At 44.6% G+C, this 20,545-nt stretch overlaps 1 protein-coding gene across 1 annotated transcript in view; it reads right to left on the reverse strand.

Moving 5' to 3' along the window:
* The window catches only part of MET (MET proto-oncogene, receptor tyrosine kinase), a 412,414-nt gene that overhangs the window by 71,149 nt on the left and 320,720 nt on the right, over nt 1-20,545 (reverse strand). The gene's annotated exons all lie outside the window — the stretch shown is intronic.

Raw genomic sequence — 20,545 nt, forward strand, 5'->3', positions numbered from 1 at the left:
TTGCTTGTATTGTAGTTCGCCACGCTTACACAGCAGGTTATATCACATCTTTTAAAGGTAATTAGGTATTTCCCAATTAAGTACACATGTTAAACATCATGCATCTTATTTTCACATCAGTGTTTTATTAAGAAAACACCTTGAGTACCTTACAATTCATTAACCTACCCCTGGGCACTCCTTACGTCCACCATTCTGGCCCCTGTGGCACCGCCAGGTAACGTGTATCTTCTGACCTCTGGTCAGCCTCCCCACCAACCCAGAGAAGACTAGGCACGAAACCTGCCAAAACGAGCCTCTTCTGGATTTTCCAAGCTTCCCTGTTTCAAAAATGCAATTTGGTCTGCACGGACTTCTGGTGAAACCTAGATCTTACTGGAAAGTACACGTGTTCTGCCACCAGGAACTGTTGAATGGAATATCACATTCAAATGAATCCACCTTCTGACTCCATTGGTTTTGTGATCTACCATGGGATTAGGGTGTTGGCCGAAGAGGTCCGACAATTCCCTGCGATTAGATCATCTTGAATCATTTTTCTCTTTTCTGCAATGTTTAGAAATACTCAGGTACCGCAAAACGCTTGGCTATTTTAATACACTTTGATCGCATATTTAAATAGGGGTAATCATACAGAAAGATTTATTTCATTCATGGGGCCTGCATTCTGCTGCACTCCATTGTCCTATTTATATTCTCTTACACTATTAAGCTTGAGATCTTGTGAAGACTATGAAAGACTATGAGTGTTGTCAACAGTGTTTTAAAATCTCAGTAGGCTATTGCTTGGCTATGTTCCCCTCCGTCCAGTTGACTAGATCTCCATGTATGCGAAAAAAATAATTAACTGGTGAGGTAAAAATTAATATGAACCCTTATTTCAGTTCAACGAATTTTGACATTGCTCAAGGACGTGAGCTTGGATGTGCAAGAATTGCTAGTTCTCTACAAATAAAGTTTTCAGAACACTAGTGAAAAATTATTTTTGAGAAAGATCTGAAGTTCAGTTCAGAATACGCTATCCTTCGTTTAGTAAGTATTTCAAGCAAGCCAATATTGCAACATGCATTAGCAATGCCAACAGGGCAGCCTCTTAGTTAAGGAAGTGTTTGGTAGTGGTTGTACACCTTTTTGTGTATTGTCTCCAGGTGTCCTAGTCCTAGACGTGCGGTTCATCCATAGGAAAGCAAGGGCGTTGACCTTCTACGTGCAATGTGATGCATCACATAAATATTTTTTAGTGTAGTCCCTTCTTGCGTAGCGCTATTTTTAATTGAACTCAGTGAGGGCTGCCATGCTGAATAGTGTCGATGTGGGCTGGTCCAAGCATGAAGATTGGGAGCAACCCTGACCATCTCAGGGAAATGAAGTGTGCATGTCAATCTGGCCTTTTTGTTTGCCACAGCCAACCTGACATGCATACTTCACCTCTTCTCAACTTGTGCTGTGCAAGTGAGCCAGAAGGAACACAGACGCAGCCTCCTGGTCTCTGTTGGAGAACTATGTCTTCCTGCTAAACCACTCCAGGTGCTGCTGTTCCCTAATGCAAACAACATGAAAGCTGCGCCAGGATTAGCTGAGTTGACGAGTGAAGTTGCTATCCATTCCCTCTTGGTCTGCGGCACACATAATAGCAGGGAGTGCTGTACAATGAAAAATAAGGTAGCCATGTTTCTGTCTCTTGTGCTTGGCGTGCATCTTTCATTTACAATCTGTGAGGATGTGGATTCAAAGCTGCTTTGCCTCCATCTGTGAGAGAGCACCTCCTGAAGTGTTTTTGGTGAGTCCAGAAACTTCTTAAACGGGTCTGTGCTGGTGCGTGTGCATGTGATCATTATAAGTTGAAAATGAGTAAACATGCATATGACCAAATTAAATGCATTACCGAGATACGTGCAGCCCTTTTCAGAAGTGCCTCTGTAAAGCGTAGCCCGTTCAGTCCATTTTTTTTATTTATTACAAGTGCATTTCAAACATCGCTCCTAGATTGGATGCGTGCCCTTTCTTTGATACCATGTATTGCCATAGGAGTGAAGTGGCTAAGAGTGGTATGGCTATGATGTTGGCTTTGCTGGTGAAGGTGTTCGACCTGGCCTGCAAGTAAATCATGATGTTTCATGAAAGGCATGTGCAGCGGTGGCTCCTCCATTAGGGCGGAGAAGTGTCACCTCCCGCCAGCTGCGGCAGCTGAAAATCCTTTAAAAGAAAATGATAATAAACTCTGTTTATTATCGTTTTCTTTTAAAGGGGCTGGGCCATGGGGGTGACGAGCTGTGAGGGGGAGTGCACAACAATCCCCCCCAGAGTGCATGTGTGCTTGACCAGCCGTCTTGGACCGGCCAAACACACATGCGCAGTAGGCTCTCTCCAGCCCAGCAACACAGTTGCCGGGCTCGAGAGAGCCCGCACAGTCTCCCAGTCTGCCTGGGAGTGGCCTGGCTGGGCGCTCCCAGCCAATCCTGACGCTGCTTCAAGCAGCGTCAGGATTCATCACAGGGCAGGCTGGGAGCCTGTGCCTGCAACAATGGGGACGGAGGAGCAGAGAGGCGTGCAGGGTTAAGGTAAGTGTTTTAAAAAAATATATATTTTACATTTTATTTTAATTCCCCTCCCCACTTTCCCACCCCTCCCCCGCATGCCGCCCCGCCCCTTCTGCTAGCTGCGAGCCGCTCCTGGTCTTGTGTCTCTGACAGCCAGAGACATGACAGACTGACACTGGATAAGGCAGTAGCTAGGATTGCGATGTAGTCAGTAGAAAGGCAGGCTTGCTATGGAAAGATCTGTAGAGGCGGAGACAAGTCAATCACAGTAACAAGCTTGCTTCCAAAAGGCTAGTTTGTCTGGGGCCAAGTCACTCACAGCAGCTCTGCTTCTAATGACTAAATATGTTTTTAACATAATTTTTATTGTTGTCTGTGCGTTGGCATGATTGAAGCAAGGCCAGGCATGTATTAGACCCACTAGTACGAGAAGCCTCTGGGCCCTTGAAGAGTTTGTTTCATGTATGACATTGCTGCCCCTGAGATACCACCCTTTCAAATTCACAAGAATGCTGCTAAATTTCTCAATTTCCTCTGCTTTGTCTATTTGTAAACTTGAACGCATTCATTTAAGAAAAAGGCAATTTCCTGTTGTAGATGACCATGATAAATAATTATTAAACAATTACTACTGTGCTTCAAGTTCAAGGGCCTTACTATTTGGCTCCAGTCTTCTTGTGTTTTCTTAAAAGGTAAATATACCTTCTTTACAATTTATTTTGTTTGCTGAAGCTTTTCTGCTATTAATAAATACTGGTACACTACCGGAATTGTTTTTTAAATGTATTGATTTAAAACGAAATTTTGATGAAAATGTGCTTTAAATTACTCAATTTTTTCCAGTATTCTTAATTTACTCAGTCCCAATTTGTCACTTGCTCTTCCTTGTTTTCTTCAATGGCTCTGCGGAACTTGTCATCAGCATTAACGCCCCACTACCTTCAAAAGTCACCAACCACCACTGGTCCTAGAAAGAAAACTTCATTAGAAAGCCACATTTTGGGCTTAAGGAAAGTAGAACCCCACTGCTGAGCAGACTGTGTCAGTAGTGATAAGCTGTTTCCTCAATGAAGAATCTTATGAAAAGGTCAGAAAAGGACTCTTACTTGAGGAGGTTGTGTATTAAAAAAAAAGCAAGAAGGCGCACTTCAGGTTTCGAGTGGTTAGATGTGGGGGCCTCTGACATTGTCAGCTGCAAGAAACAGAACTTACAGTTTTCCACCATATGGGGCAGAAGCTCCCAGATGTGAAAATGTTTCACTTAGGTGGCAATGACATGGTTAGGTCCTCTAAGGAGGACCCGCGGAATGCTGCTTTAAAACAATAAGAGGCCTTACAAAATGCATCTTCCTCTGCTGTGGTGGCATGGTCGGCATGATTCTAAGGAAGCGTTGGGTAACAATGTGACTTAGAGCCCGTAATGTGTCCACACTTTACAGTCTTAGGAGGTGGTCATAAAAGAGTGAAATTAATTCCCCAAAAGTTGCCATAAAGTAAGAATAATATTCCATAGGGATGGGGTGATTTGTCGAATTAGAGGACACAAGTCTTTATTGAGACACTGTTGTTTGCTTCCACAGTAGAGTTGGGGAGATATTACAGTGGCCAGTGTTTGCTCTTTGTGGCAGGGTTAGAAGGCTTTTTGCAAACTTGACATCTCACATTTTGACACTTGAAGGCCTTGCATGAACATTTTGGGGGTCATTCTGACCCTGGCGGTAATTACCGCCATGGCGGAGGTCGGCGGTGGCACCGCCAACAGGCTGGCGGTGCACCGCTGGGCATTCTGACCGCGGCGGTTCAGCCGCGGCCAGAAACGGAAAGTCGGCGGTGTACCGCCGACTTCCCGCTGCCCTTGAGAATCCTCCATGGCGGCGGAGCGCGCTCCGCCGCCATGGGGATTCTGACACCCCCTACCGCCATCCGGTTCCTGGCGGGTCTCCCGCCAGGAACAGGATGGCGGTAGGGGGTGCCGCGGGGCCCCTGGGGGCCCCTGCAGTGCCCATGCCAGTGGCATGGGCACTGCAGGGGCCCCCGTAAGAGGGCCCCACGAAGAATTTCAGTGTCTGCTTTGCAGACACTGAAATTCGCGACGGGTGCAACTGCACCCGTCGCACCTTCCCACTCCGCCGGCTCCATTCTGAGCCGGCGTCCTCGTGGGAAGGGTGTTTCCCGCTGGGCTGGCGGGCGGACTTTCAGCGGTCGCCCGCCAGCCCAGTGGGAAAGCCAGAATGACCGCCGCAGTCTTTCGGCGGGAACCGCTTGGCGGGTGGCGACCGCCGTCCGCCGCGGTCAGAATCACCCCCTTTGTCTCGAGTGTGGGCCACTGAGGAGAATGGCAGTTTCTGGGGACACAGTACAAGGACACAATGCTTCTGACCCCTGTGCCACCACCCTGAGCAGTCCATGGAGCAAAAGGAGTGATCTGGTCAGGGACGTCTCATCTACTGATGGTTGCCCTGGATCGACGCAAGAATGTGGGTGTACAAGGATGGTATGGGCATTCAAGCTCGATGACAAGGTTATCATCTTAGTCTAGCAATTTCTTGTCATATAAATGGATTAGAGTTAGACCTGCATAGCGTTTATGCTTGGCCAGTAACTAACATGGGGTCTGAGTTGGAGAAATACTTACTTTTATTTTTTTTGCCAATTGTAAATATACTTCTTAAAGAAAATATCGTAGGTTAGTTTGTCAAGCTGTAAGTCGGGCTTAGAGTTTCTAGTCATCATAAGATGCTAACCAGTCTAAAGCTTTTGTGAAAGTTAACCAAATGTTTTCTGTAAAAAAAAATACGACCCATACTATCCAAACAATTATTACTTGGGATGTTACTATCTTTTTGGGGTCAGGCAGTTGGCCTATGGCTTATCAGTCCACAGGCAGCTCCTGCAATGACCTAAATACATACGAGGGTTCCTCAGATTCCTCTGTGAAGTGCACGTGCTCCAAAGATTAAAGGTAAATTGGAGTATATTTTCTAAATAATTTATATTAAGGTTGTGATAAGTAAATTCGTCCCATTCAGGAACCCTTTACAAATCATCTTCTCCTGTGCCTTAAAGTCTTTCAAAGAAAAGAAGCAGCTTCTCTAAGAAAAGGAGCAGCTTCTCTTAGTTCCATGCAATTTTCATAGAAAATTTAAAATATATTGCTCTTTTGTAGTGTCATTTGACGTACAATGCACATTGGTGTGTGAAGGAACTTCAAATGTCACGCTTCTGGTTTTTCTTCATACAAATTTGCGACTTGAGATATCAAAGGGCACATTTCATATATTTGAACCAGCGAAATGAATTAATGGGTAACTATTGTGCAGCAGTTTTAATACTCTTTCTATTGCACCTTTAATAAAGTGTAAACTCTGCCACACGTGACCTGGAACTACAGAAAAGGAAATTAGTTTCTGTAAGCAGAAAATTACAATGCCTGTGGGCTTGTAAATGCTTCATATCAACTCAGTTCTCAGCAGAGAGGACAGCACTGTCTGTTTTTAATCAGCGATAAAACCAACATCCACTCTCATACGCCCGGGTCCATCATTGTTTCAGGTTTTTTGATGTACACAAAGAAAGCATATATAGTGGGTAATCTCAATAAGTGTGTTTAGGGAAATGGTGTGGAGGCTCATCTATCAATCGTAAGTTAGAAAATGTAGCACGCAGAGGGCTTTGCAGAAGCTTCAAAATGTGCACATGCAAGGCGGAGGAGGAGGTACTCATCATTGGCTACGAGTTCTTCAGATCACTTTTGTTCCTTCCCATATGCCTTTTTGCAAGCCTTCATCAATGGAGGGCAACATATCTCTCCTTTTATTGTTCTTTAACTCTTCACAATATTCTTGAGATAATCATCAATGTTTATAGATGTTTTATTTCGACTGCAAGCTCCGAGTACAGCACATGCCCCTTTCTTCCACCAATGTATACTTTCTGTATCTCTATCTCACTCTTGCAGGTTTTGTTCCATCCCTACGTTCTTGATTTGTCACTGTTGTCCTTTCTTTCTCTCCTTTCTTACATCTCCCTGTTTTGACTTTATCTTTCTTGCTCTGGGTCAAAGTCTGATGTTGAAAAATAAGCCCTGGTCCACAAAAATGAGTGAAGGGGGTCCACCACGTGCAGCAACCTGTGAAAGTTCAGCACTGTGCATGGTGCAGGTAAAGATTTCAGCAACAAAGTGAGAACAAAGTTGTAATGCTATGTGAGATTGGGAATGTCACAACCCTTCATCTACAGTGATAGATAAACCAATTGATGAAAAGAAACAAAAAATCTGCGAAATACAGTCTGCTTTCTAACTGGACACAAAAAATCTGAGCTTTGGAATCAATGAGCTCTGACTCTGTACCCACCGAAAAGCATACACATCTCTTCACAGGCAGCAATCCACTGCACAAAGACAGAGAGATGAGAAACCATTGTAGACAACAGTCAGAAAACAAAGGAGAATAAATACAAATCCTATCAAAACCACCACTTTCAGTATTCTCTCCCAAACCACCAATCTATATGGAACAGCCTTCTCCAAGAACTAACCAGCAGTGAACAGCTGATCCTCTAAAAATGAATGACCTAATAGACTTGACAATGACTTGACAAGATTCAATTAAAGGCTGCATGAGATGCTTCCTTCTAAAGGAATTTGTCTCTGAGCCAAGACACAGACATAGACCCAACTCTCTGCCTCACTGTCCCACAACTCTTCTTACGCTGCCTGTTCTATTTCAACACGAACCTCTCATTGTGGTACATAAGTACACCTGTGTGTGTACACACAAACACACACTCCCCGCTCCCTCTCCTAGTGCGCTTACTGCAGGCCAGGGTATTAGGAAGGTTATGATGGGTAGCAATGTGCGGAAGCCAGCTCGTGCGTCATCAGAGCATGTGTGATGTATACTGTCTGAGCTGCAGGTAAGGAAGCAAGGAGCTATAAAGGCCGAGTCTCAGCACTGTCGCCACGGCCACTCCAGCGCACAACCTTATTATCCCACTTTTCTCTCCATACTCCTTGACTGCCCCGGTAGTTCCTCTCCTCTGTCGTTCACTGATGCTGATGGCACTGGAATGGGATTTTTCCTCACTATAAAGACACTTGTCGAGTTAATGGATAGTTACTGCTAATAAAGTAAAGGGGATCTAATTCACTGACCTTTGCAGGGAGAAAGGCTGCCGGGATGCAAGTTGCTCGCATACCTCGGGCAGCGCAGTGCAAAGTTGCAGAGTTTTCTAGCGCCGTTTCTGCCGTTCTAACCAGTACTAAGACCAGCAAGCGTAACTCGCAAAGTTCTGCGGGTGGATATTCGCGTTAAGATCAGCGCGTCTGAGGCCTTTCGAGAACAAGGGATCGCCAAAATCCATATAGTTTGAAAGGCACAAGTTACATTGTTTTAAAGTTAACTCAAGAGGAAATGTCACGTCTGTTTTTAAGCACCAGGTAGCATTCACTTGGAAACATTGTGAACTTGCTGTTAAAACAATTCCAGGGCGTAAACATTAAAAAAACAGGAAACTCCATAAACTACTGGTACACCAATACTACTTTCTAGTGAGATACGTGAAGCTGCTAGAGCATTAACAACTTCACAACCCCCTCACCTCTGTAGTGGACACACAGAGCGGCTACAAGTGAGTCCGCGTTAGTCATTCACTGTTTGAGCCCGTGCTAGCAGCCAACGCTCAGGATATTGCTGCACACATTTGTTTGTTGTATAGGGAAAAGTTTAATTAATACAGAAACAGTCCATCTCGGCTGCATTTGGACATGTAATGTAGCCAGCTATTGTGCATATGGACCGTTATTAAGCACTACTTGCACTTCAGTGGTTTCATAAATGCTCCCTGCAGAGGTCAAAACAGAGTCACAATATTTTAACTTGTCTTCTTTTTCAAGATGCTGTTTGGCAGACATGAGATCATTACAATTACTAGAGAAAGACCTTCAAGAAGGCTTGACATTTTCAAAACATGGATAAATACCAATTCTAAGACAAATTCATATTACACATAAATGTTCTACCAATCCATTAAAATGTTTCATAACCTATTGCTTGGAAGTGCCTTAAAATGAACGTCCATCAGCAGCTCATCCTTGAACGTTAGTCTTAGTGGAGCAAAACCTTATGGCATAAAACAATGACAACAGATGTCCTGCCTTGAATGCTAATCATTACCCCAGAATCAGACTGGGGTTTTAGAGGATGCTAGACATTGCTCATGTAAATAGCCATCCACTTCTCGACCCTCCCCTTCGACCCTCCTTCTCCTACTCACATATACGTCTCTTTAAGGATCAATGGGCCAGACTTAACTCCGCCTCCGAGCCACCAGGCAGCTTCCTTACCCCTCCCATCATCCCACCTGTAAGCATTCCATCCCAATGTGCTAGTTAATATTGAGTGGTGACATAATACGTGTTAGCAGTAAACCTATCTCCCTACCCATAATGCTTTAAATTCTGATATACATTAGTGCACCTAAATTAAGATTGTTTCTTTTCCTCTATGGAGATGCCCAGTTGTTCACTATCTATTGCAAACATTGGATAGTATTTTAAATACTGACAACTAGCTGAATGTCATTCTGACTTCCGATTCAGTACTGAGAACACTTGACAACAATTTGCCTCCATAGAAAGATGTCTGAGGTTTTCAGAATCCAGATCAAGCCCAACAGCTTGCTCTGAGGAGGGGGCTCCCTCGCAAATACATTGTGATGTCCTGACCTTTTACCTTCTGTAGAAGCCAAAACGCTTCTCACGCACCCTAACCTCAAAGACATCATCAGGCAACCACACTCTCAACCAGGCCTGCAAACAGCACACTTGAGAAAAAGCATATTAGGGCCCTGATTTATACTTTTTGGTGCAAAACTGCACCAACTCAGTTTTGCACCAAAAATCTTAGCACCGGCTTGCACCATTTCTGTGCACCAGCCGAGCACCATATTTATGGAATGGTGCAAGCCGGTGCAAAGGGTAGGCTAGCAGCAAAAAGAATGACTTTAGTCAGGTTGGGCTGGAAGTATGGAAGAAGGTGTTTTTGCACCAAAAAATGATGTTAGGCAGGTTAGAGCGTGTTCGAGGCCCTCCTCCACCCGCAGGCATCCTCCTGCGCCTCATCCCTGGTGGCTAGTGGGCTCACTTGACCCGAGTGCCGCTTCCGCCGTCCCGTAAGTTTGTTTTTCAGCTTTTTTCCGCTTTTCTGCGCCTCGCCGCCGGCGCTTTTTGACCCATTGTGCCCCCCTGATTGCTGTCTCCCCGATCGTATTTAATCCCAGTATTGTGTCCATATTGTGTTTTTTCCTGCATTTGTGACTGTTTTTGCCCGATTTCTGTGCCTTTCGCCCATTGTGCGCTCCTCGACCCCAGCCGCTGCTTCCCTGCGGCCCCGCCCCCCTCGCGCCCCCATTTGCCGCTCCCTCCCGCCTCCCGCCTCCCAGCTGCTCCTCCCTCCCCCCTCCCTTCTTAATGGCTGGTGCTGCGCGTCGCCAGTGAGCGAGTTCGGACCTGGTTCAGGTCCTGAACTCGCCCCTCACGACCGCAGCACCAACCTGCTGCCTTCTGCCTCTGCCCCACGACCACGCTGCCGTCTGCGTGTTCGAGGCCCTCCTCCACCCGCAGGCATCCTCCTGCGCCTCATCCCTGGTGGCTAGTGGGCTCACTTGACCCGAGTGCCGCTTCCGCCGTCCCGTAAGTTTGTTTTTCAGCTTTTTTCCGCTTTTCTGCGCCTCGCCGCCGGCGCTTTTTGCCCCATTGTGCCCCCCTGATTGCTGTCTCCCCGATCGTATTTAATCCCAGTATTGTGTCCATATTGTGTTTTTTCCTGCATTTGTGACTGTTTTTGCCCGATTTCTGTGCCTTTCGCCCCTTGTGCGCTCCTCGACCCCAGCCGCTGCTTCCCTGCGGCCCCGCCCCCCTCGCGCCCCCCATTTGCCGCTCCCTCCCGCCTCCCGCCTCCCAGCTGCTCCTCCCTCCCCCCTCCCTTCTTAATGGCTGGTGCTGCGCGTCTGCGCGCAGCGGGCGCGCCGCTGGCGCGCCAGAGGCGCGCCAGAGGCAAGCCCGTCTGCGCCCGTCCGCGCCGGTACCACGCCCAGCGCCACCCCCCCTGGTCCTCGCGCCTCCCGCGCCCACTTCTCGGCCGAAGAGCTCCGCGCCCTCAACCGCGGGCCCTCCACTGAATGCTTCCGGGCATCCCCGAAGCTCCTCAAGACCTGGCTCTTCGACCGCTAAACAGCCTCTCCACCCCCCCCCCCCACCTCAGCGCCTCGAAACCCTAACGGGTACATAGCGCGCTTTATAAATACTATGATTGATTGATTGATTGATTGATTGAGAGTAAAAAAAATGACTCTAACCTGCCTAGAGTAATTTTCTGACGCAAAACCATCCATACCACATGACTTCTCTCTTTGAAAAGACAGGAGTCATGCGCACCACCCCAACGGCCAGCACAAGGGACCAGGGTCCCCTGGGCGTGGCCAATGCACCCAGTGCCATGTAGCGGGCCCATTTCACGGACCTCAATGGCACCCTAAAAAATAAAATAAAATACTTACCTGTACTTACGTGGGATGGGGCCCCCCATCCTCTGCTGTCCCTCTGGTGTGGGTGGGGGTGTCCCTGGGGCCTGGGGAGGGCACCTGTGGGCTTATTGCATGGTGTTCCACCAAGGAAATAGGCCTAACGCCTGCTCTGACCCAGGCATTAAAAAATGGGGAAAGCAAGCTTTGCACAATTTTTTGACCCCTCCTCCCTCCCGTCCACCATTTTTGCACAGGAGTATAAATATGGCGTTAAGGCCATAGAGTCATTTTTTGCACGGGAATGCCTACCTTGCATCTCATTAAGGCAAGATAGGTTTCCACTTCCAAAAAATTACTTTAACTCCATAAATTTGGTGATAGACTGGTCTAGCACCAAAGTATAAATATGGAGTTAGTTTTGCACCGAATTAGAGTAAAAAAAATGACGCTGATTCGGTGCAAACAGAGTATAAATATGCCCCTAAATGTCTTCTCTCCCATGTTGGGAATAAATAATAAATTGCAGCAAAAAATCTGGATGTCTAGCTGAACCATGACACTAGCAACTTTCAATGAAATGCCCCCTGTGTGGGGCACTGAAACACTTGCCTACATAGGTACCATGCTACACCGAATAGAATGTGTGGTTGGATGTTGTCTTTGTCTTGATCCTTTGTTACAAGTGTTTTCGTGATGAGTATGAAGTTCACTGAGGCGCTTAGCAGTGTGACAGGTGAAGAAGTGTGAGATATAGGGGCCCAGTTTATGGATTTTTACTAAACCGGACGCTTTGAGCAGCTCTGCAGGTTCCTTTTCGGGATTTCTCATGTTCAGGGTCTACTTAGCTAATGACTCCACTAAGTTGTCTATTCTGAGATTTTGTTTTGTTTGTGGTCCCGAGCAGACATATGTTAGAGGGAGAAGTGGTGGAGAGATCTGCTGGGATGGACTTTGTTAATATCATCCGAAATCTGATTGCCATTGTGAGATACCAAGAAGTGGCAGTAGTATGTAGATACTCGGGACCTGTAGTGGTAGACTAAATTAGAATCTGGCCAGTGGTATGTGGCAGACATCTTTGGTTATTACATGCCTGTTCAGATGGTAATGAGTGGTTTATTGCTGAGGACTAGCACACTACTGGTTGATGGATGTGACCCTTAACAGTTTTGTCTTATGTGAGTGTGAGAGTGTCAAGCAGTAAAGGGAATTATTAGGCAGCCTGTATGAGGTACAATCAACTGTCTGACTGCTCAGTGTTATGATATTACTTTTATTGTGGTTACATATTGTATTGTGATTGCATTACACAGTACTTATTACCATTGATGGGGTATTGTGTTTTATGCAAGCCATAGGCTGCTCCAGTTTCCAGGGTTAGCGTTTTTGCAGTTATTGTTAGGTATTGGGATTAGTCTTGTGCTCTACCAGAGCCATTCCATGCCTTTACTCCAGATCCTGTGCGGTAGATTGCATTAGTAAACATTAGGTGTGATATCTAGTAGGAGAGGGGGGCATCAAAACTTCATGTATTGGTTGGCGGTGTTAATGCACAAACTACCGGAAATTACATATTGATAGGGTGCAGGGATATGAGTTTTAAAGGAGAGTTTGTGATCTTTGAAATAAACTGTGGACAATTTTCAAAGGTACATTGATAAAGATTGAGGCTGTGCTCAGCGACAGGCATGCAGAGGATGGAAAGAAAGGAGGGTCATTTGAAGTAAAAAGGAGTCAACAACGTAAGTTTTAAGTTAAGGTTGTTTTTTCTTGTATGGTTTGTAGGAACAATGTGGAGGCTTTCTGAGATAGCATGCAAAAACTGTAAAAAGAAACAATAGTTGCATGTGTTACAATACCATTGTATGCCATGAGGAACCCAGTGCACACACCCCACCATCACCCACGGGGTAAATACAGCTAAATAAGTACAATTTCACTTTCTCATAAAGTTGATGGAAGGAAACCACAAAACAATACTTTAAATGTCTGTGCTTGAGATGCTCTTCTACTTTCCATCTGATGATCATGGCAGGATGAAGAATAACAGTTTGTTACAGTGAATTTGTTTAAGTGTAATGCTTCTTAGGGCAGGCAGCACTGGGCTGTCTCCAGTCTGAAGAACCCACAACATTGGCATCATAAAGTGGGAGATCCTGCAGCTGGCTATCATTCAGCCTTCGTGTAGCAGTAATCAGACACACAAAAGGTAAGGCCCTGCCTAGAAACCTCCTCATTTGAGCAATAGAAATTGCATCCCGCGCTCCACATTTCCTCTCTCCCAAACCTGCAGTGCTCAGGAAGAACAATTAAGCTGTGCAACACGGTTCAAAGTTAATGTCAGACAATAATCTGGTACCTTACCCATGCACATAAACTGTGAATGACAACACAGGGCCTGCTTTACAATCAGCTGGTGGTTTAGTGCCTGGCAGTTAATCATGTTGCAGTCTGTACAGTCAGTTACATTATCTACATGTTTGAGGGCTGGGAGTTGCCATCGATTTGACTGGCTGACACCTAAGGTTCTGTATCTCAATGACACTTATTCTTGCACCAAGTAGGAGGCAGCACCGCTAAACTCCAGACCATCTTAATAATTTACTAGGCTGGGCTCCCGGTCCAGGTGCTGCTTACACCTGGTGATCTGCCTCAGGCTGCCATCCAGAGTTACCATTGAAAATTTCCCGTCTGGCAGAGGACCAAATACTTTAAATAACCAGGCATAACAGACAGTAGAGAAAGACACCAGGTTAGGAGTAAATATGGTTACATGATTGAAGGAGAAGAGTTACTTACATGCAACTAGAGTTCTCCAGTATTGGTATCCTTCATAGATTCCCATGATTGAATTATTCCCCATCATCGAAACGGGAATCCTAAAGCAAAACATGCCAAATGAACTAAAATGCTATTCACTAAACCTCCTCTAAAAGTGAGGTCAGACCAATAGCAAACAGATGTTTCTTGGAAAACTGATAAGAGTGAAACGAAGGCATACGCTAATAAGCTTGAATAGCTAAAAAAAATAAAACTCTGCCTGATGTACAGGCTAGGTTTGGCATTACTTAGGATAGCAAGTTGTGTGAGTTTCTACAGTGGATGAAATCATATTTCAGGCTCCCAATATCAGGAGCCATGCTCACTCTACTAGGCCTTGTTTGACACTGTCCATCAACACTACGAATCTGACTCCAGAATGTGGGTTTCAAGGACATAGCCCTGGACTGGGTAGATTTTTCTTGGCCAAAAGGAACCACATTATCTTTCCCTCTACCAAGCATCTGGAAGCCTTTCTTTTGGACAGTGGTGTATCTCAGGAGTAAACCACTGCCTGCCTCATTTTCAGCATCTACATTAGCCCGTCCCATGGACTGATTCACTCTTCTAGCCTCACCTGTTTCAATCACTTGTTTAGAATATCAAGATGGATTTGTCCTTATTGAAGTTTCCACCACAGGCGTCAAACTACAACCGCTACTGTACTCTCTCACTTTGGCTACGGAAATGAGTTTATGTCAGAGAAGCAATATTGCTCTTTAAAAAATTGCAAACAGTCTGAAACTCTGTATCCAAGTTTCTCCTACATTTGAAACCCTGGGATCACATTAGCTCAGCCCACTTACCCAAGAACAGGCTCCCAGTCTCTCGCTGCATCACTTTAAGACTCTATGTGTAACACACAAAGCACTACACAGAATTGGGGTTCACTAAACAAAACTCTGGACTCAACTCCATAGATGTACCATTTTATATGCTTGCAAACACACTTCAACAAAGCCACACCTGGAGGTGGTTTCCTCTCCGTCCAAGCCAACAAATTATGAACTTACTTCCCATCAAGATAACGAAACTGCAAACCACTGTGCAGCCTGGAAGGCCATAAAACATGTCTCTTAAAGCTTCAGAAACCTGAATGGGTCTGATCCCACTATAACTATTATGACTACACTATTCTGTCTTCTGGCAGAAATGAGATGGTAACACACCCATCATGTGATGATGATTCACCAACCAGGTATGCTAAAATAAATGCAGCATTAGGTTGCTATAGCCACATATGCTATCAACATTGGCTTGCATGTTAGTAGCGATAATGTTACTACAATTTGCCCAGGGCATGTGTCATGACCAAATATAACTATAGAGAAAATCCTCAGCAACATGGCTGCAGCACATGGCATGATGCTCGTAAGATGTCCCAGTGAGTTAATTACTAACTGCAGACTTCTGAAGTGATCCACGGGCAACATGCCTGTATCCTGACTAGGTAGGCACAGACTGCCTATCCTTTAAATAGCAATACATTGACTACCATTACATTAGATAATAATAACACCTGTGATGTTATCGAACAATACTTTACCATGCAGCTGCCACTAATGTACCACTGTAACACTCTAAATTGAGAGAAGCATTACAGGTGTACCTATGGGGCTGGTAGAATAGTGTATGGTTGTCATAGGTCCAGTTGACAATTGTTATTCATAACTTTGACACCAGTTGTGATTGGTCTAAGAGGCAAAAGCAAGTTAAATGTTTCCTCTACCCTTTTTCCCGTCTACACCATTGTAAAATCAACCTTCTTTAACCGCAAATGTCCCATCAAAAGAAACCTAAATGTCCTAGAAATTCAGGAACTCTTTTGGATAGCAGACTAATAAATGAGTGACCTACTCTATTTCACCTATATCCAAACTACTGAGTCTGGGGAAAAATCAAGGGGTGATCACATTTCACCCACTTTCCTCTCATCTATGGTAGGTCAGTAAGTTTTACATTTGAAGTTGCTACAGTAAAATTGCATTTTATGTAATGCTGTCGTTCCATATCACTTCAGCTTTGATCAGAGTAATCTCAGTATTTCTAAGTCTAGATGTATGCACGTTTTGATCTCACCCACACTGCGGTTATTTCTGAATCTAGGAAGCAATCTCTCATCCCCACCCAGCTTCTTCTCAGGCTTCTGCATGTTAACAGGTATGAAAGAAGTGCCAAACCCAAGGAAACTGAATCCAATGAGTCCCACCCTTGCCCCCTTTGATGCCCATGTCCTCAGCTTGATATAGCTCATGCCCCCTACAGAAAGTCACTGCAGGAGACAGCACTGTCTTGTTAAACATTGGGGTCTGACAGATGAGTCATGATGCATCACCAGCCTTTACTAATGTAAAGTGATGTAAATATAAGTATAGTTGTAAAGTGCACATTTTTAATATATTGACCCTAAATATCACTTTGATAATTTTAACAATTTTAAGATCATGTACCCACCAGAAGGTTTGCTGTAGGTAGAGAGCTACTATGAGATATTCTACTAACGGAGGCAAGTCCAGAAGCTAAAGAATTTAAAAGAGAAGAGTTTTGAGAAGTGCTTTAACGATGCTGAACTAGAGGGTGCTAATTCGAAGGCTAGCCTAGAGGTGAATGGAGCATGGTGATTGAAGAGGCATGTATAGTCATAAGAGGTTGAGAATAGGGGCTGAAGGCACCAAGAGCAGATGTTGGACCATCGTATAAGATGAACATAAACAGATGAGGGCCGGAAGTGTCACTGCAATGTCAATGATTGGTTCACCGGCATGCATGTTTGCTTAGGGGCTGGCGTGGCTACTAAATAAAATGTGCACCAGTGAAGGCAAGGGATTCAAATGGATTAATATTTGTTTAATTAAGATTTGTAGGGTGAATCAATTACCCTGAAAGGTATCCCAGCACATTATATGGCAATAGTGTGAACAGAAGTTGTACATGAGAGTATGTGTTCATATGTAAAGGTAAAGCAGAAGGTTGTCATAAATGAAATCATGATTGTGAGCTTCGAAAACAAATTATATTGAACAAATGAATAGTATACTAATAGAGCACATTGACAATCTTGAAAGGAGTCCAGGTGCTAATACATCAAAGAGGTGTAGGAGCTACAAGTTGAGACAAGAAAAGTTTCAAGATTATCTCAAGAATACTAGTCATTTATTGATTTACAGAAGCAGAGAAGGTTAGATTGGCTGTGTTGAGTAAGGTGAAGATTAGTAATAATTTGGTCCACCACTGTGGCTCGGTGAGCTTTGGGTGCAGTCACCAGGTACACTGAAGAGGTGCGAGGAGGTTATACCAGGAGATTTATTTAAAGCTATTTTGGGCACAACCATGCATGGCTCGATGGCAAATACCTAGTGTTTTGAAGGTTGGATCCTTTTCCCCATTCATTGATGCCCTAATTGTGTTTCTCCATTTATTCAGGTTCTTCAAACTCAACAGGGCTTCTCATCTGCAGGACAGTACAGCTTTCATCATGGCCATTGTTTTAAATGAGTGGGAACGCATGGCTTGGAGTACTGCACTTCACCCTCTTTGCCCCCACTTTGATTGCTTCCTGGAAAAGACAGACAAACGCAAACTGAAGTATTAACTATTTTATAATTTACAAAGTTTTCTAAACCTATAGCTGCCAGGAAGCCCAGTGACACCAGAGGACCCTCAAGCCCTTCTGGATACTTTGCTAACAGCCCTTTTATTCTGAAACTTGTTTTGCTTTTCTATAATTATAGACATAAAATTCCAAGTTTTCAAAGTTTTGCTGACTAAAAGGCGATGAAAATCTGAAAGTGCCATGTCTACCATGAAGCTATTGTTAGCTATGAAACTCTGTTTAAGTATTTTGTAGCTGCCCACTCGTTCATTCTTTGTTGGACAAGCACTACATTTATATAGAACAAGTATTTGCAATGCAAGGCGTTTGTTTGCTTGAGTTAGAGATATTAGGATTGTAAATTCCTAACTGGACTTTTCTTGCCACATAAATTGAAAAAAAGAAAAGTAAAACAGTTGACATAAACGAGCCGATTCAAAGCGCCATTGCTGCCATGAGCATGAGCGCGAAGGAGAGACACAAAGGAAAAAGAAGTTTGCTCGCAATTATCCATGTAACAGGGTTGGTGTCCAAGGAACTAACAAAACCGCCCCAAGGAGGGACAAGCATAAAGCATTTACCAATAACAAAGAAGTTTTGAAAGGCACGCTCATGAACGAATGAAATTGATGGGCGTGCAGCGGGTGTGGTTAAAAGCCTGCAGATAGATTGCAACAGGTCAAAGTGCTTGCACGCTCCACCTGAAAAAGAACCAAGGCCCTAGGTCTTAAGGACATAAATAAAAGTCCAAAAACATAAGCCCAGATATCGAAAGAGACCTCTGGTAAGTCACATAACCGATGATATGTATGTCGAGGCTACGTAAAAAATAAAAAAGGGTTATTTTTTACACGTGTGCCACTTTAATGCATACTTTAACACCACGTGGCAAGCAGATATCTACAAGTGCACAGGGCAAGCGGCTTCAGAGTTCTTCATGGTGATCACAGGTTCAGTTTTGGGAAGCCCCCGGAAGTGGTGTCGGAAAACTCTTTCTTACATGTGCAGCGATGCAGAGAAAGTTTGGCCTTTTGACTTAGGAGCATTTACATAAGTGTTTTCGAACTTCATGTTCCACCTTTGCATTCTTCACGAAGCCCCAAGGAGCCCTTCACACTGCACTAAACATCTTGTTCCAGTTTTAGGAAAACTCGCACAATCCCCGTATCAGTATAAGCGGTCATCTGTTGACAAAGAAATGCCACACTAGATTAGTTTTTATTGAAACTGAAACGGTGAAGGCTCCGTCCCCTTCTGTAACTCATTAAGAGAGATAAAGGGCCCTCAGTTTTAGTGCAATTCATTGTTCTGTCAAGCAGGCGGCCATCTCGTTTATGTGCAGGCTTGCTTAATTATTGCACAGAGCATGGGCAACAGGAATGCAACCCTCGGGGGAGGGGATCTGAATCAAGGAATTGCAAAGTTACCACCACACACGAAACACAGCTACGTAAACAAGAAACACATTGAAAAGACCACCTTCTCATGAAAAGTGCCAAACTGATAACAATGCTTCACAGGCGTACTTCACTAATGAACTTAATTGGTGAGAGGGAACTCTGCTTCCACTCTTGTAATATTGTTTTACATATCTTTGATGCCCCCACTTTTTCCCAGAAGGTAATCAGTACACCGAACAATGCCAATTTGAGTGGCCCAGGAATGACTACAGGATGGCAGCGCCTACCGATTCACTCATTCACGCACTCAGCCGTGGTCTAACACCTTTAGCAGCTGTGCTCCCAGTGAGTAATAAACGATGCCATGGTGCTGATCTAGTAGTATACAGCAGTACGTTTCAAGGCACACAGCGCACCTCAAAACAATGTTTCCACTTCAGACGCCGAGCACATTCACGGTTTTTATTAATGCGGCACTTCAATGCTGAAACAGTGTTTTCTTACAATTAATGGTAAGAAAGATAAGTCTTTACAAATTCTTCACAGAAAGGGGCCTTCTGTTTTCATGCTAAGCATCAAGGGCCAGAAAGCAACCCTCGCGTCTCAATCTGCACCACTCCGCATCCACCCCACCCCCATACTATGACTTCCTGGCATAACCCAATCTGAAAAGTTAAACGATTACTGAATAACTACTTCAATTGTTCGTTTGCAGCGGAAAATTACCACTGATGGGTTGTAAGAAATAAGTGAGGTGGGAAATAAAGAGGGTGAAAGTTGCCAAAACACGTGGAAGGGCGACATGTAAAACCAACCCTGCAAGTATTCCAAAGGATCCGAGTGGGTATCAGTCTCAGGTTCACACTCACTTGCACCATACTCTACTGGAGCAAAGGAATTGGATGTCTGCAAATGTAGCTTCTCACTAGGTGGCCAACCGGGCCCCCTGATATTGTTCGTCCTACATTCGATCACCCAATAAGTCTTCAAAAGGGCGAAGTATGAAAGCAGGGTGCCCAGGGCCCTGGGCTGTGGAATGCTCCACGTCCAAACCAGAGAGTGAAACTGAGCTATATGCACCTCAGAAAAAGCATTAAAACTACTCAAAAACACTGAAAAGTACTCAACGGCTCTCAGAATGCCCCAGTCAAGAAAATGTAAGGATCCTGGCCTAAACTATTTTGCTCTGATGTGATTGAAAGCAGATATGCAACCTTCCTATGTCACATAAAGTTTTACTTATAAGGCCACATATTGTACAAGCATAGAAAACACACGTGTGGTACTGAGCGCAAATTGTAGGCCAGTGCAGATTAACTTTCTGGACGGACATATCATTTACTCTTGTTAGGTCTCGCCTAACACAGCGCATGTGCTGTCTCTTGCAAGACCTTTTGTTGAAATACTGTGGGGCATATTTATACTTGTTTTGCTCTGAATTTACGTCACTTTTGTATGCAAGGTAGGCATTCCTGTGTAAAAAATGACTCTATGGCCTTAGCGCCATATTTATCCCCCGTGCTAAAATCAGGAAGGGGGGAGGAGGGGTCAAATAATGGTGCAAAGGTTGTTTTGCACCATTATTTAATGCCTAGGTCAGGGCAGGCGTTAGGGGACCTACGTGCCTATTCCCATGGTGGAACACCATGGGATAAGCCCACAGGTGC

The sequence above is a fragment of the Pleurodeles waltl genome, chromosome 4_1 (genome assembly GCF_031143425.1).
Source record: "Pleurodeles waltl isolate 20211129_DDA chromosome 4_1, aPleWal1.hap1.20221129, whole genome shotgun sequence".
Classification (NCBI taxonomy): Eukaryota; Metazoa; Chordata; class Amphibia; order Caudata; family Salamandridae; genus Pleurodeles; species Pleurodeles waltl.